The sequence below is a fragment of the Chiloscyllium plagiosum genome, unplaced genomic scaffold (genome assembly GCF_037043375.1).
Source record: "Chiloscyllium plagiosum isolate Xiang-an unplaced genomic scaffold, Cpla_swu_hap1 HiC_scaffold_9, whole genome shotgun sequence".
Lineage (NCBI taxonomy): Eukaryota > Metazoa > Chordata > Chondrichthyes > Orectolobiformes > Hemiscylliidae > Chiloscyllium > Chiloscyllium plagiosum.
This window is the reverse complement of record NW_028270147.1, coordinates 58562275-58581167: the sequence shown is the minus strand read 5'-3', so window position 1 is coordinate 58581167 and position 18893 is coordinate 58562275. Positions and strand designations below refer to the sequence as shown.

At 41.6% G+C, this 18893-nt stretch overlaps 1 protein-coding gene across 13 annotated transcripts in view; it reads left to right on the top strand.

The window, feature by feature from the left end:
- Nucleotides 1-18893, top strand: part of lrrc7 (leucine rich repeat containing 7) — a 688069-nt gene that overhangs the window by 524348 nt on the left and 144828 nt on the right. The gene's annotated exons all lie outside the window — the stretch shown is intronic.

The window sequence follows — 18893 nt, the reverse complement described above, 5'->3', positions numbered from 1 at the left end:
TCTGGAATGATTTGTCTAGTTTTGGTTTCCTTCTTTGAACTTGAGTATAATTATGTCAACTGCAGTTCAGAGAAAGTTCACTCAACTCATTCCTAGGGTGAAGGGCTTTTTCTCATTATTAAAGATAGAACAGGTAGGACTTGTATCCACTGGAGTTTAGAAAAATATTGAAAAAATGTAAGATCCTTTTAGATTGGATACTGGGAAGATGTTTCCTCTTGTGAAGGAGACTAGAGCGAGGAGATACAGTTTAAGAATAAAAGATTTCCATTTTAAAGTGAAGATGAGAAGTATTTTTCTCTTAGAACACTGTGAGTCTGTGAAATTCTCTTTTCCAAACTGCTCGCTGTGCTGTTGAATTTAGTCAAGATAAAGACAAGGATGTTATGCAGCAGATGGGAAAGTGGAGTTGAGACTGCAACCAGATTAGCCATAATCTTACTAAATACCAAAATTGCTCTATTTTCAATTTGAATATTCTCATGCATTCTAAGCCTTAAACTTTTACTTTGATATATCTCATTAAAAAGTATACGTTATTCTGTTACATTTTGTGTGTGTGCATGTCCAGGCAAATTATTAACATTACAGAACCTAAAGCCTCCATACAACAATCAGGCCTGTACAATGCAATAAATAATAATTGGTTCTCCTAAGTAATACTTGTGTTTCTATGAGACTTTTAAGCCAAGCTCAAAAATCAGCAGGTTTTGTAAAATTAAAAAAGAAACAAAGATCTGAGACAATAGAGTCTCTGGCTTAGACAAAATAGTGCTGGAAGCCCAATGCTAATAACTGCCCCAAAACCCTGCACTCACGATTTTTACCTTGTTAGTGCGAGAGGCAAAGTGGGCACATTTATTTGTGGTCCACAGAAGCAGCCACATATGTTACAGCTGCCTTCCTTCAAATTACTTATAGGGATTTGACCTGTTCGGAGAAGGGCTAAAGTTTCTAGAGTTCTTTGGAGACTAAGTGCACCATTTTTGGAGAAATCACTGAGAGAGGTAGGGTATTCTGTAGGATAATATTTAGAGGAGGTCAATCATATTGAGATTGTTAAAAGTAGATATGAAAATGTATAAAATAGGGTAACCGCATCAAAACTGTTAAGCTGTCAAGACATTTTGTAGTGTAAAAGCAAAGTCATTTTTTGCTATCTTACTCTGCCTGTTGATTTATGCCTGAGGGTATCATTACACAATTTGTACGACATAACAAATTTCACAACCTAACATGTCACAGTAGGTGCATGTCAGATTAGCTTTATTAATACCTCCAAGTGCTTAGAAAGTCTTCAAAGTGGGGCTATGAATACAAAAGCTTATTATAGTAAGGAAATAAGTAGTTGCAGGAAATTAAATATCGTGAATGGGTTTTATCAATGAGAAAGTATTTTTTTTAAATACAGAATTCATCAATAAACGCTAAGAATTTTGTCTTATTTCATCTCAGCACAGTTATTGGTTGAGGTGGCATGGAGATTGTAAGGGCAGAAGGTTTAGCATGGGGATCATGGGTTGGCATGAGTTTACACTAATTTGGCATAGGGCTAGTATGGTCCAGGTGGGATGGGTAAATGGGCAAATATTGGCATGAAGGGGATGAGCCATGGGTTGTAGGTAAAGGGCATGAGGTGGCATGAGTTGACAAAGATAGGACATGGAAAGTGTGTGCGGGTGGTGAGGGCTAGGGGGATTTTTTGTTTCATTCTTTTTCTCACAGCTGAAATAAGGTGTTTAAGCACATAGACCAACCTTTCTGTCCACCTACCTTTGCATCAGACAGCATCCCACATCATTCCATGGTGCTGGATGGACTCCTGCCCATTCTTAGCTCCCTGGAGCAGAAATCCAACTGCTGAGACACTTCATCCAAGCCTGGTTTACGGAGTTTGAATTTTCCCGAGTCTGCTTGAGAATTCAAATTGGGGATAAACATTATAATTGAATTAGTTTCAAAATAATGATGGAAAAGGATGGACTGGATCTAAAAGTCAAAGTTTAAAATTGGAGGAAGGCCAATTTTGACAGTATTAGGCAAGAACTTTCAAAAGTTGATTGGGAGTTGGATATTCACAGGTAAAGGAACAGCCTGAATGTGAGAAGTCTTCAGAAAAGAGATAACGAGAGCCCAGAGACAGTATACTCCTGTTAGGGTGAAAGGAAAGGCTGGTCGGTGTAGGGAATGCTGGATGACTAAAGAAATTGAGGTTTTGGTCAAGGAAAAGAAGAAAGCATATGTCAGGTATAGACAGCATGGATCGAGTGAATCCCTACAAGAGTATAAAAACAGTAGGTGTATACTTAAGAGGGAAATCAGGAGGGCAAAAAAGGGACATGAGATAGCTTTGGCAAATAGGGCTAAGGAGACTCCAAAGGGATTCTACACATACATTAAGGTCAAAACAGTAAATAGGGAGAAAACAGGGCCCTTAAAAATCAGCAAGACTCCCAATGTGTGGAACTACAGAAGATGGGGGAGTTGTTAAATGAGGATTTTGCATCAATGTTGACTGCAGAGAAAGATATGGAAACGAGAGAACTTGGAGGAAAAAAAACGGCATATTTTAAAATATCCATATTACAGAGGAGAAGGTGCTGAACCCCTTAAAATGCATAAAGGTGGATAAGTCCCCAGGACCTGATCATAGAACATAGAACATTACAGCGCAGTACAGGCCTTTTGGCCCTCGATGTTGAACCGACCTGTGGAACCAATCTGAAGCCTATCTAACCAACACTATTTCATTCTCATCCATATGCCTATCCAATGACTATTTAAATTCACTTAAAGTTGCCGAGTCTACTACTGTTGCAGGCAGTTTGTTCCATGCCCCTACTACTCTGAGAAAAGAAACTATCTTTGACCTCTGTCCTATATCCATCACCCCTCAATTTAAAGCTGTGCCCCCTCGTGTGAGCCATCGCCAATCAGGAAAAAGGCTATTACTGTCCATCCTATCCAACCCTCTGATTATCTGATATGTCTCAATTAAGTCATCTCTCAACCTTCATCACTCTAATGAAAACAGCCTCAAGTCACTCAGCTTTTTCTCGTAAGACCTTCCCGCCATACCAGACAACATCCTAGTAAATCTCCTCTGAACTCTTTCCAAATCTTCCACATCCTTCCTATAATGTGGTGACCAGAACTGTACGTAATATTCCAAATGTGGCCACACCAGAGTTTTGTACAGCTGCAGCATGATGTCATGGTTCCAAAACTCAATCCCTCTACCAATAAAGTTAAAAATCATACAACACCAGGTTATAGTCCAACTGGTTTATTTGGAAGCACTAGCTTTCGGAGTGCTGCTCCTTCATCCAAATCATGTCACCAATAAAAGCTAACACACCATATGCCTTCTTAATAACCCTATCAATCTGGGTGGCAACTTTCAATGATCTACATACCTGGACACCAAGATCTGTCTGTTCATCTACACTACCAAGAATCTTCCCATTTGCCTAGTACTCTACATTCATGTTGCTCCTTCGAAAGTGAATCACCTCACACTTTTCCACATTAAACTCCATTTGCCACATCTCAGCCCAGCTCTGCAGCTTATCTATGTTTCTCTGTAACCTCTAACATCCTTCGTCACTATCCACAACTCTACAAACCTTAGCGTCATCTGTAAATTTAATATCCCATCCTTCTATGGCCTCATCCAGGTCATTTATCCTGAACTGGGAGAACTGGCTGATCCCTTTTCATTGTACAAGTGTTTTAAAAAAACACTTAAAATCTTTTTCAAGTAGATGTTTCCAGACATATTGGAACTCCTGCCTTTATCACCCCTGTGAAAAAGATACAAGAACAACATAATCTTGCTAAAGGAGCAGCATTGTCACACCTCTTCCTTAAAAAAAGAACCATCAGTATCCAAAGATGACTTCATTTTAAAACCCCTTAAGTTTACACTGTTAGCACACTACAACAACCATATACATTACATTGACTACAAACATGCAAACATGCGGTATTACATTGTTTCAGTCTGTTTATTCCTGCCGCTGAACACCTCAGTTTCTCATCCAAGCCTCAACAATGCGCGGCAATCACATTTTCTTGTCCTGCCACATGCACAGTTGTTAAATTGAATGACTGTAACAACAAGCTCCACATAAGCAGTCTGGAATTTTTGTCCTTAAATTTCACAACCAAATTCAATGGGTTATGATCAGTGTGTATGATTGTCTCAGATTCTTTACTGGTAACAAAAATGTTGAAATGTTGTAACACCAACATCAAACTCAAAGTCTCCTTCTCAACTGTTGGATATTTTTGCTGATGAATGTTCAATTTCTTGGGGAAATATCCAATAGATCTTTCTATCTTCTTATCATCTTTCTTGTAAGAGCACAGCACCAATGCCCACACACTCACCCACAAAGGTTCGCCTACCACTGGAAGTAACACTAACATCTTATCTCTAATAGCAAAATTGCAAATTTTTGATTTCTTGTCTGCTTACAATTTCATTGCATGCCGTGAAACATTTAAATTTTCCTAACCAACTCCCCAACTCTATTTAACCATTCCCTAAATTTTGACACATAGTCCAAACATGTAGTCTCTGAATTCTGACTTACCAATTTCTCCTTAATCAATTTGAGTGGTTCTCTCACTTCATGCCCAAAAACGAATTCAAATGGACTGAATTTGGTGCATCTCTGATGGCAAAATATACAAATGGAATTCCGTTATCCCAATCACCTGGATAGTCTTGACTACAAGCCCTCAACATGGTCTTTGATGTCTGATGCCACCTTTCTAGAGCTCCCTTGATTTTAGTTGGTACGCAATAGATTTGAATTGTTTTATTCCTAAGCTGTCCATAACTTCTTTGAATAATTTTGAAATAAATTTTGACCCTAGGTCTGATTGGATCTCTGTGGGTAGTTCGTATCTATTGAAAAGTTTGAGTAACTCCTCTATAATCTTTTTAGCTGTGATACTGTGTAATGAATGGTGTCTGGAAATCAAGTGGACACATCCATTATTGTTAACAAGTACTGACTTCCACTTTTTGTTTTATGTAGGGGTCCTAAGCAATTAATTAAGACTCATGTAAAAGGTTCCTTAACTGCAGTTATAGATATTAAAGGTGTGGGTTTTATTCCTGGCTGTGGTTTTCCAATTGCTTGACACGTATGACATGTCTGGCAAAATTCAACTACATCTTTGTGTAGTCCCAGCCAGTAAAAATATTTTTGTATTTTAGCTTGAGTTTTTCTTGCCCCTAAATGGCCCCCTGCTGGTAGTTCATGTGCTACCCACAACACCCCCTTTCTATAACCCACTGGCAATACGACTTGATGAACTTCTGCCCATTTCACATCTGCTTGAATATGTAATAGTCTCCATTTCCTCATTAAGGTCTCATTTTTAAGATAGTTGCACACCAGGATGCATCCAGATTCTTCTTCCATGTATGCTTTTTGATACAATTGGTTTAGTTTTTCATTTTTCTGCTGTAACTCAGTTAATTTCTCTGAACGAAAGATGTCTGCTTTATCATCTACTTGCTCCTGTTTTGTAGCAACCATTTGATTAAACAGGGTCTCTGCTAATTCCACTTCAACTTTCTTATCCATACCCTTTGATCTCTCCTGATTAACTGGTGACTTTGTGACCTCATTACCATACAATCAGGAAAAATCCCAGGATATGCTTCCTGTTCAATTGCCTGAATTTACATTAGCTTTTCAATCACAGTACGTGACACTCCTACCTGTGAACCAGCTACATCATTAACAAGGACAAATTGTATTTCTGGAGCTAAGAGTTTGTCCAGTTCTCCTACCACGTCTTCTTCATTCTTCACTGGACATTCTAAACTCACGCTACAGAAATGAGTGCAGTTTTTCTCACCGTGAATTCCCATTACTAGCACTTTTTCTGGTAATAGCCCTTCAGAAGTGCAAATTTTTCCACATCAAAGATCAAGAGGATCCTGTATCTCTTAATATTGTAACCTCTTTACCTTCTGCTTCTGGCCTATGTAAGTATACTTTACCTTCACAGATATATGGTTTTAGAAGATCTGGCACTCCCTCCTTAACCAAGCTCTGACCAGCTTGTACATTCTGGGGCAGCTTTTCCTCTTTCTTCTGCTTTTAATCATAATTCAAACAGTTACATTTCTTTTCTTTTTCTTTTTCTTTTGCATCTAACTCAAGCTACTTCATTCTCAATTGAATTTTCGCCATCTCCAAAGATTCTGATGGTGTTTTGAGCAAATTTAAGTGCTGAGCTATTGCTGTAATTACTTCTGCTTTCCTCGTGGAAGGAGGCAGCTCCAGCTCCAGCTTGACTGCCAATTCCAGCAGCTTTTCTTTGTTCACCTTTTGTAAAGCCCCCAAAGTCACATCTACTATCACCAGAAAACTCTTTGTGACCGGAAGAGCACCAAGCACTGTTTAAACCAACCAAATTCAATACCCAGAACAAAAGACACCCACACCTACCACTGACTGCCTTTGAGTCCATCAACCCTAATCCCAAATCAGAATTATAGAACAAATCCCGCAAAGAGCTCCCAACTTTTTATGGACCAGACCAGACCCCCTCAAAACATTTCAAGAAGGCAGCTCAGATCATAACATTTCTAGTTGTTTGAAGCAGTGGTAAAGTGGATATTCCAGGAGTGATGCAACTGGCCCAACCACTCAGTTTTAAACAGAACAGAATTTATTCACACCCTACTGAATGAAACACGAAAAAAAGAACCAAATTTAGAATAACTTAACCTATCTGAAAACGCAACTTAATGATGCTGTTCCAAATATTGCAATATCCCCATAAACACCCCCTTGGCAAAAAAGTAAAATAAAACAAGGTTCTTACAGAAGAGCTGTCAGACAGAGACAGTGGATCAGCATGGAACTGCTCCTTTGGGTCCCTAGCAGCTTCTCTGGTTCCCACCTAAAACATGACCAGCAGCTGCAAACAAAACAGCTTGCTAAAACCAAACCAAACCAAGCACTCAACTGGAGAACTGGCCACTCCCTTTTTATTGTACAAGTGTTTTAAACAATACACTTAAAGCTTTTTCAAGTAGATATTCCCAGACATATCAACAACTCTGCCGTTACGACCCCTCTGAAAAAAAACAAGGACAATATAATCTATTAAAGATGCAGCATCATCACAAAAGACATACTCAATCTCATCCTCACCACTTTACCTTTCATAGTTGCATCTGCCTATGGCTGTGTGAGAGCATGTGACCATCACACAGTTCTTGTGGACATGAAGTCTCACCTTTACATTGAGGGTACCTCCACCATATCAGACATACTAAAACTTTAGAACAAACAGATTTTAAACAGTTCTTGCAAGACTGGGCCTCCATGAAGTTAGCAGCAGCAGAATTGTATTCAACTCTTCCATTACCATCAAGCCAGTTAATCAAGCAAGGTCTGGTGAAGAATGCAGGAAGGCATCCCAAGAAAGTTACCACACAGGACTATTTGTATGCCAACCAATATAAAGTCAACTAATTAATCCTAAAACCAATAGATCAGATCTAAGCTCCACCGTCCTATCACATCCAGTCATGAATGGGAGTGGACAATTAAATTCAACGGAGAAGGCTGCTCCACAATTATTCCCGTCCTCAATGGTAGGAAGCCCACAATATTGCAAAGGACAAGGCTTTTGAATTTCAAAGTCTTATGCCAGAAGTGCTGAGTTGTCCCATCCCCTCCCTCAACCAATAACCACTTTCCCCCACTCCCAACCCCCAAACAACAAACATCCCATTTCTCCCCTTCATCCAATAATGGACTCCCCTCCTTCACCCCATCCCCACCAAACACCAGATTTCCCCCACCCCTCCATCGCCACAACAGACTCCCTACCCAAACAACGGACCATCTCCCTCCACAACTGACTCCATCCACCACGCCCCCTCACCACAGACCTCTCCCAACACCTCTACCAAGCTCCCTACCAAAACAAATTCCTCCCACAACACCCCATGCCACAAACAGCTTGGCCTTCTCCCACCTCAGGCTTGGTCCCTTTTTCCACCCTCGCCCCAGGCTTGGCCTCTTTTTCCACCCCAACAGGCATGGCCCAACCTCCTTCTCTTTCTTTCTTCCCTGCGCCATCAAAAAAAAACTCGCCCCCTCTTTTTTCTACACCCATTCCCCCACACATTTCCCCAAGGCTTGGCCCCTGTTTCTTCCCCTCATTTGCCTCATCTATTTCCACATGAATTCGATGGGACAACACTACTATTATAGGACAAGCCAAACAGAGAACAGCCAGGGAATTCCTAGAGGCATGGCACTCATCCACAGATTCAATCAATAAGCACATCAACCTAGACCCAATATACCGGCCACTGCAGCGGACAGCTGGAACTGACAACCGGAAGCGGCAGATTCAAACCACGACAAATGCCGGAGGAAAGATCACAGAAGCGCTTCACAGGAGGTTCCCAAGCACCGAGGATGTCACCTAGACAGGGGACAAAACGTCTGCAACACAAATTCCCAGCTCGACGAACAGAACCACAACATTTCCACCTCAGCTTGCTACCTCCTTCCCACTGCACTCTATCCCTGTCCCATGCTACTGCCTTTTCCGCTATGCTGTCCCATTCCCTCCTCAGCTTGGTAGCCAAACTATTTAATTTTAGTGAATGCAATTATCAAAACATGAAACTTGCAAAACAAACATTTTTTTGATTGAACTGTAAACCAAGTATTTGATAGTGAGTGGAATATATTTGACATGAGAGTTATTTATGGAGGACTTGCATTTGCTTTAATTTTAGCCATGATGTTGAGGTAATAGTGTTGAATTAGAGTCATAGAGTCACAGAGATGTACAGCATGGAAACAGATTCTTTGGTCCAACTTGCCCATGTCAATCAGATATCCTAATCTAATCTAGTTCTATTTGCCAACACTTGGCCCATACCCCTTTAAACCCTTCTTATGCATCTACCCATCCAGATGCCTTTTAAATGCTGCAATTATATCAGACTCCACCACTTCCTCTGGCAGCTCATTCCATACATGTACAACCCTCTGCGTGAAAATGTTACCCCTTAGGTCTCTTTTATATCTTTCGCCTCTCACTCTAAACCTATGCCCTTTAGTTCTGGACTCCCCCACCCCAGGGAAAAGGCCTTGTCTATTTATCTTATCCATGCCCCTCATGATTTTATGAACCTCTATAAGGTCACCCCTCAGCCTCTGATACTCCAGGGAAAACAGCTCATATCCTCCAACCGTGGGGACATCCTTATAAATTTTTTCTGAACCCTTTCAAGTTTCACGACGTCCTTCTGATAGGAAGGAGACCAGAACTGCCCAGAATATTCCAGAAGTGGCCTAACCAATGTTCTCTATAGCTGCAAAATGACCTCCCAACTCCTATATTCAATAGTCCAACCAAAAAAGGAAAGCATACCAAATGCCTTCTTCACTATCCTATCCACCTGCAACTCTACTTTCAAAGAACTATGAATTTGCACTCCAAGGTCTCGTCGTTCAGCAACACTCCCTCGGACCTTACCATTAAGTGTATAGGTCCTGCTAAGATTTGCTTTTCCAAAATGCAGCATTTATCTAAATTAAACTCCATCTGCCACTTCTCAGCCCATTGGCCCATTGGATCAAGATCCCATTCTACTCTGAGGTAACCTTCTTCACTGTCCACTACACCTCCAATTTTGGTGTCATCTACAAACTTACTCACTATACCTCCTAAGTTACCGAACATACAATTGATGCGAATGACACTTTGATCTTTTACTATAAATTCTGTGTCCTGTGATCCTGCCCCACTCACTACCTGATGAAGGAGCAGTGCTCCAAAAGCTTGTATTTCCAAACAGACCTGTTGGATTATGAGCTGGTGTTGTGTGTTTTTCAACTTTAATTTTAAAGGTTGCACACAAGCATTTTCTTCTATTTCTCCTCATCTTTTCCTGTCAGTTTTCTGCATCTTTGCTGGGGCTGTTAGTACTTCATGGCTTGAATTTGCTGCCGAGTACAGTGCCTCAGAATATGACCATTCCTGGGTGAGCCTAGACAGGAAATGACAAGCAACTTGACTTTGCAGGCAATGACATCCACACACTTCTTGTAGGAATCCCTGTACTGTTACATTGCATTAATGAAATACTGCATCATTGGAGCCCAAGCTGGTCAGCAGATGACTAACGGGACAGTCTTTCACTAAACTACTTGAATTGCCTCAAATATCCTTTGTTTTTGGCAAGTCCTACCAGCTAACAAAAATATTTTAAATCAACCTATTCTGACATGTTCTGACACACCTTTGGAATAGATGGGACTTGAACTCAGACCTTCTAGCTCAGAGATAAAGCCACTCCCACTGGGCCAAGTGAACTCTACTGACAAGCACTGTTTGAAAGGGGCTTGTGGAAGTAGATTAAGGAATAACTTTCAGATGAACACTTGATATACAAATCCTCAATGAACTTAAAAGGAACCTGGATCTCTATAACCTACAAGGCTACCTCACTGGTTACATGAAATATTGCAGAGCTCTGGGTGGGGGAGGGGGGATGAATAGGGAAAGGCAGTATTAATTGTAGAGACATGCTGAGTGGCTACCTCCTGTTCTGTATGATTCTATGGTTTTCAAGGAACCTTGACTTCAGTGCCACTCTACTTTTACAAGGACTACATAGCACCTTGAATCAGTTTTATAAATAAGAAAATTAAACCTTTTGAAAAGTTGGCAACAAATTTATTCTTGGGTATTGAATATACATTTTTAATAAGGAGAAGAATCATCATTTGACAAGAAGGGCCAGATGTCAGACAGAACTGAAAATGTGTTGCTGGAAAAGCGCAGCAGGTCAGGCAGCATCCAGGGAACAGGAGAATCGACGTTTCGTGCATAAGCCCTTCCTCAGGAATGAGGAAAGTTTGTCCAGCAGGCTAAGATAAAAGGTAGGGAGGAGGGACTTGGGGGAGGGGCGTCGGAAATGTGATAGGTGGAGAGAGGTCAAGGTGAGGGTGATAGGTCAGACTGGGGTGGGGGCGGAGAGGTCAGGAAGAAGATTGCAGGTTAGGAAGGCGGTGCTGAATTCGATGGATTTGACTGAGACAAGGTGGGGGGAGGGGAAATGAGGAAACTGTTGAAATCCGAGTTCATCCCTTGTGGTTGGAGGGTTCCTAGGCGGAAGATGAGGCGCTCTTCCTCCAACCGTCGTTTTGTTGTGGTCTGGCGATGGAGGAGTCCAAAGACCTGCATATCCTTGGTGGAGTGGGAGGGGGAGTTGAAATGTTGAGCCACAGGGTGGTTGGGTTGGTTGGTCCGGGTGTCCCAGAGGTGTTCTCTGAAATGTTCCGCAAGTAGCCGGCCTGTCTCCCCAATATAGAGGATGCCACATCGGGCGCAGAGGATGCAATAGATGATGTGTGTGGAGGTGCAGGTGAATCTGTGGCGGATATGGAAGTTTCCTTTGGGGCCTTGGAGGGAGGTGAGGGGGGAGGTGTGGGCGCAAGTCTTGCACCTCCTGCGGTTGCAGGGGAAGGTGCCGGGAGTGGAGGTTGGGTTGGTGGGGGGTGTGGATCTGACGAGGGAGTCACGGAGGGAGTGGTCTTTACGGAATGCTGATAGGGGAGGGGAGGGAAATATATCCTTGGTGGTGGGGTCCGTTTGGAGGTGGTGGAAATGACGGCGGATGATGCGCTGTACATGGAGATTGGTGGGGTGGTAGGTGAGGACCAGTGGGGTTCTGTCCTGGTGGTGGTTGGAGGGGCGGGGCTCAAGGGCGGAGGAGCGGGAAGTGGAAGAGATGCGGTGGAGGGCATCGTCGACCACGTCGGAGGGGAAATTGCGGTCCTTGAAGAAGGAGGCCATCTGGGTTGTGCGTTTTTGGAACTGGTCCTCCTGGGAGCAGATGCGGCGGAGTCGAAGGAATTGGGAGAATGGGATAGCGTTTTTACAGTGGGCAGGGTGGGAGGAGGTGTAGTCCAGGTAGCTGTGGGAGTCGGTCGGTTTGTAGTGTCAGATGTCAGACAGTAGAATTCTTCCAGAGCTGTGTGGAAAGAACTGGTTCATTGAGCCTTTTGAATTGAATTGTGCAGATTAATCATGGCTCTTTACTTTTTTCTGTTTTATAAAATCATGAGGGCATGATAGGATAAATTGGCAAGGTCTTTTTCCCAGGGTGGGAAGTCCAAAACTAGAGGATATACGTTTAAGGTGAGACGGGAGGCATTTAAAAAGGAACTAAGGGACAACCTTTTCACCAGACAGTGGTGCATGTGTGTAATGAGTTGCTAGAGGAAGTGGTGGAGGAACTGGTACAATTACAATATTTATAAGGCATCTGGATGGGTATGTGAATGGAAAGGGTTCAGAGGGATTTGGGCAAATGGGATTAGATTTATGTAGGATATCTGCTCGACATGGATGAGTTAAGCTGAAGGATCTGTTTCTGTGCTGATATCTCTATGACTCTATGAACAGCTCATTTCAGCCTCATCCTGAACTCCCAGGCATGAAATTGCAGCCTCATCAATGTGATATCAAGAAAAAGCTCAAGGTATTGGATACTACAAAGGTGATGACACCAAACAATGTTCTCACATTAATGTGTCCCAGAACCTGCAATGCCCCTAGCTAACTGTTCCAGTACTCTTCCAAACTGACACTTGTCCAGCAATGTCGAAATTTGACTATATACTATACACAAAATGCAGGATCAATCCAATACAACCAACCTTTGCCCCATCAGTCTACTCTCAATCATAAGCTAAGTGATAGAAGGCATCATCAACAGTGTAATCAGATATCAAATGACATTTGATCGAAAGTAGCCTGCTCATTTTCACTTACTTTCCATTCTGCAAAACCCACTCTGCTCCTGTTTTCATAACAGCCTTGATCCAAACATGGATAAAACTGTTGCACTAAGAAGGCAAGTGAGAGTGGCTGCCCTAGACATCAAGGTAGCACTTAACTGTGCGTGGCAACAAATTTCTCTAGCTAAACAAATCAGTGAGAATCTGGGAAAACTCTCTGCTAGTTGGAGTCATATCTAGTACAAAGGAAGATGTTTTTGCTTGTTGGATGTCCATCAGCTCAGTCATTGAATATCTCTCTAGGATTTCTTTAGAGTCCTAAATCCAACCATCTTTAGCTGCTTTATTCATCATAAGATCGAAGTGGGAATGTTCACCGACTGTACAATGTTCAGCACTTTTTGTGACATCTCAAATTTTGAAGCTATTCATGTCCAAATGCATTAAGATCTGAACAACATTCAGATCTGAACAACATTGGGCTGGTAAGTGGCGAATAATATTCAAGCCGCACAAGTGTTTTGCTAAGAGTATCTTCAGCAAGAAAGTTAAAAATCACATAACACCAGGTTATAGTGTTGTGTGATTTTTAACTTTGTACACCCCAGTCCAACACAGGCATCTCCAATTCAGCAGGAAAGAATGCAATATCACTACTTGATATTTAATGGCATCACCATCACTGAATACACCGCTTTCAACATCCTGGATATTACCATTAACCAGAAAGTGAAATGGATCAGGCAAAGAAATACTGTGGCTGTAAGATCAGGTCAGAGTCTAAGAATTCTGTGGTGAGTAATTGGATGGTTCCTGAGTTACATTATTAGTACAGATGTTAACAATGAAGATTTTATGTCAAGCTTGAGTTTGTAAATGTCAATAAATAAATGCATGAATCTCTGACTTTCATAAATTTAAATCTGATGCTGATTAATGAAAAGCAATTTTATCTGGATAATTATAATTATGGAGATATCTATATGAATGATTACCATCAAGTTGTGATTATAATTGTGATTTTAAAATAGTGAAGTGATGATTTAGGAAAAAAATAATATTCCAATTGCTGTTATACTTTATGTGTGAACATAACAAATTGGGGTTTGAAGACGCTTCCCAAATTTTACAAGAAAGTTTAGAAAGACAGGGGAAGGAGATACTTTTAGAATTAGCAAATGGGTTCGAATTGGGTCGAACCAGGAGCAAAAGGAAAGCTGAAATTGTAATGGAGTTGATCAAGTTCTGACGTGTATCAGAGAAACAGACAAGTGAAGTAAAGTTAGAGAAACTTAAGTTGCAATTGATGCGAATGGAGTTAGAAGATAAAAAAAGGAAAAGAAGAGCTATGTTAGAGGAGAAAGAAAGGGAGAAAAGGTTCTGAGCTGAGCAAAAAAAAAGAGAGCAACTGCCATATAGAGAGAAAAACTGTTGGAGATCGAATTTGCCCATCTAACATGTTGCTCTCAAAGAAATTAGAAAACACTCTCTATCTAAGGTACCTTTTTATGTGAAATGTACTTGCAGTAAAAAGAAAGAAGGCGACCCAGGGATATCAGCAGCAGGAAAGTTGAAGATAGCAGACCACAAAAATGTATGGTTTTGAGACTAAGTTAATGTAATGTTAATAAGTGACTTATTGGAACAGAATATTGTTTCGAGCCAGAGTCAGATAGCAGGCAGTTAAGAGAAGGGGGGCTTAGATTTGGGAATACCTTTTTGTTTAATGTTCACTTTTAGATTTAGAAAATAAATTTATGTTATTTTCTTTAACTAGTGGAATTTAGGAGTTCTCTGTCACTCATATTTTAACAGATTAAGAGGCGAGGTGACCTTTTCTGGGTGTTTGGTTTAATTAACAGATAAGGTTCGCCTCCGTGTTGTAACAATACAAAATAGGAGCCAATGTAGACCATTCAGCCCTCAAGATTACTTCATGATTCAATAAGATCACAGCTGATCTGTTTCTGTTCCAAATTTCACATTTGCATCTACCTCTGAGAACTTATGATTCTGCAAACTAATAAGAATCTATCTACCTTTGCCTTAAAAATATTCAATGTCCTTAACTCCACCATCTTCTGGGCAGAGATTTCCAAAGCAGCATAACTGTCTAAGAGGAAAAAAACTTGAAACATGTTCTCACTAATGCATTGTGTAACTAAATCAGAGCATTTTACTTTTATGTTCAATTCTGCTTGCAATAAAAGATAGCATCACTGGTTGTCTTAGAGTCACAGAGACTTAGAGCTGTATAGCACAGAAACAAAGACTTTGGTCCAACTCCTCCATGCTGACCAAATATCCAAACCCAAATCTAGTCCCACCTGCCAGCACCTAGCTCATATCCCTCCAAATCCTTCCTATTCATATACCCATTCAGATGCCTCTAAGGTCTCTTTTATATCTTTCCCCTCTCACCCTAACCCTATGCCCTCTAATTCTGGACTCAGCCACCCCAGGGAAAAGACCTTGTTTATTTATTCTACCCATGCTCTCATGATTTTATACACATTTATAAGGTCACTCCTCAGCCTTTGACGCTCCAGGGAAAACAGCCCCAGCCTGTTCAGCCTCCCCCTATAGCTCAAATCCTCCAACCCTGGCAACATCCTTGTAAATCTTTTCTGAACCCTTTCACAACATCTTTCCGATAGGAAGGAGACCAGAATTGCATGCAATATTCCAAAAGTGGCCTAACCAATGTCCTATACTGACCTCCCAACTCCTGTACTCAATACTCTGACCAATAAAGGAAAGCATACCAAATACCTTCTTCACTATCCTATCTACCTGTGACTTACTTTCAAGGTGCTATGGACCTGCACTTCAAGGTCTCTTTGTTCAGCAACACTCCCTAGGACCTTACCATTAAGTCCTGCTCTGATTTGCTTTGCCAAAATGCAGCACCTCGCATTTATCTAAATTAAACTCTATCTGCCACTCCGCAGCCCATTGGCTCATCTGATCAAGATCCCATTGTAATCTGAGGTAATCTTCTTCATTATCCACTACACCTCCAATTTTAGTATAATCTGCAAACGTACTAACTGTATCTCCTGTGCTCACGTCCAAATCATTTATGTAAATGATGAAAAGTAGTGCACCCAGCACCGATCCTTGTGACACTCCACTGGTCACAGGCCTCCAGTCTGAAAAACAACCCTCCACCACCACCCTCTGTCTTCAACCTTTGAGCCTGTTCTGTATCCAAAGGGCTAGTTCTCCCTGTATTCCACAAGATCTAACCTTGCTAATCAGTCTCCCATGGTCTAACGCAATGTGCTTGTTGATAGATAGACCCCATCTACCAGCCCCTGAGAAAAGGAACAGGAAGTGACTTCACCACAAGAAATAATATCACCACAGAAAATGACATCACCAATCCAAAGAAACCCACTGAAGATGTTACCTAGTAGGGTGATGAAACATCTGGAAATGAACCTTCAAGCTCAGCGAGCAAACCTACATCCAAAACCTCAACCTGAGCTATAAATCTTCTCAAAGCTCACTCAATCCTTGCCTTTCCAAATACATGTACATCTTGTCCCTCAGGATTCCCTCCAACAATTTGCCCACCACCAACGTCAGGCTCACTGGTCTATAGTACCCTGGCTTGTCCTTACCACCTTTCTGAAAAAATGGCATCACGTTAGCCAACTCACCTCACCTGTGACTATCCATGATACAGATATCTCAGCAAGGGGCCCAGCAATCACTTCCCTAGCTTCCCACAGAGTTCTAGGGTACACCTGATCAGGTTCTGGGGATTTATCCACTTTTGTGCATTTTAAGACATCCAGCACTTCCTCCTTTCTAATATGGACATTGTTCAGGATATCACCATCTATTTCACCACATTCTATATCTTCCATGTCCTTTTCCACTGTAAACACTGATGCAGAATGCTTGTTTAATCTCTCCCCCTTCTCCTGTGGCTCCACACAAAGGCCGCCTTGCTGATCTTTGACGGGCCGTATTTTCTCCGTTACTCTTTTGTCCTTAATGTATTCGTAAAAACCCTTAGGATTCTCCTTAATTCTACTTGCCAAAGCTATCTCTTGTCCCCTTTTTACCCTCCTGATTGCCCTCTTAAGTATACTCCTACTGCCTTTATAACTCTTCTAAGGATTCACTCGATCTGACTACACCTGACATATGCTTCCTTCTTTTTCTTAACCAAACCCTCAATTTCTTTAGTCATCCAGCATTCCCTTCACCTACCAGCCTTTCCTTTCACCCTAACAGGTATATGCTGTGACTGGATTCTCGTTATCTCATTTCTGAAGGCTTTCCACTTTCTAGCCGTTCCTTTACCTGCGATCTTCTGTCTCCAATCAGCTTTTGAAAGTTCTTGCCTAATACCGTCAAAATTGGCCTTCCTCCAATTTAGAACTGCAAGTTTTGCATCTGGTCTATCCTTTTCCATCACTATTTAAAAACTAATAGAATTATGTTCGCTGGCCCCAAAGTGCTCCCCCCGACACCTCAGTCACCTATCCTGCCTTATTACCCAAAAGTAGGTCAAGTTTTGCACCTTCTATAGTAGGTACATCCACATACTGAATCATAAAATTTTCTTGCACACACTTAACAAATTCCTCTCCAACTAAACCCTTAACACTATGGCAGTCCCAGTCTATTTTTGGGAATTTCAAATCCCCAACCATAACCACCCTATTATTCTTACAAATGACTGAGATCCCCTTTCAAATTTGTTTCTCAATTTCCCGCTGACTATTAGGGGGTCCATAATAAAATCCCAATAATGTGATCATTCCTTTCTTATTTCTCAGTTCAACCCAAATAACTTCCCTGGATGTATTTCCGGGCATATCCCCCCTCAGTACAGCTGTAATGCTATCCCTTATCAAAAACACCTGCCCCTTCCTCTCTTGCTTCCCTTTCTGTCCTTCTGGTAGCATTAGCATTTGTATCCTGGAACATTAAGCTGCCAGTCCTGTCCATCCCTGAGCCACATTTCTGTAATTGTTATGATATTCCAGTCCCATGTTCCTAACCATGCCCTGAGTTCATCTGCCTTCCCTGTTAGGCCTCTTGCATTGAAATAAATGCAGTTTAATTTGTCAGTCTTACCTCATTCTCTGCTTTGTCCCTGCCTGCCCTGACTGTTTGACTCACTTCTTTTTTCAACTGTACCAGTCTCAGATTGATCTCTCTCCTCACTATCTCCCTGGGTCCCACCACCTCGCCCCACATTAATAGTTTAAATTCTCCCAAGCAGCTGTCGCAAATCTCCTTGCCAACATATTAGCCCCCTTCCAATTCCAGTGCAATCCGTCCTTATTGTACAGGCCACTTCTACCCCAGAAGAGATTCCAATGATCCCAAAATGTGAGCCCTTCTCTCATACATCAGCTCCTCAGCCATACATTCATCTGCTCTATCCTTCTATTCCTACCCTCACTAGCTTGTAGCACCAGGAGTAATCCAGATATTACTACTCTCGAGGACCTCCTTTTTAAATTCCTGCCCCTTCAAATCTCATTCTTTTACCTTCCTATGTCATTGATTCCAATGTGGACAATGACCTCCTGCTGGGCCCTCTTCCCCTTGAGAACATTCTGCACCCTCTCTGAGACATCCTTGATTCTGGCACCAGGGACACAACATATTATTCTGATTTTTCACTGCTGACCACAGAAACGTCCATCTGTGCCTCGGATTGGAGAGTAACCTAACACAATTGATCTCTTAGAACCTGATATACCCCTCATTGCATTAGAGCCAATCTCGATACGTGAAACTTGGCTGTTCATGCTACATTCCCCTGAGAATCCATCACCCCCTACATTTTCCAAAACAGCGTGCTTGTTTGAAATGGGGATAGCCACAGAAGACTCCTACACTACCTGCCTACCTCTCTTACCTTTCCTGTAGTTAACCCATCTGTGTGACTCTATCTGCAACTTTTCTCCCAATGGAAAGTATGTTATGAAGACAACACAGGATGTTACAGGTGAATATATATGGGTTGAGTGAGTGGGTGAAAATCTGGCAGTTGAAGTTTAATGTGTAAAAACATGAAAGTTGTTCACTTTGCCAGGAAGAATGAAAAAA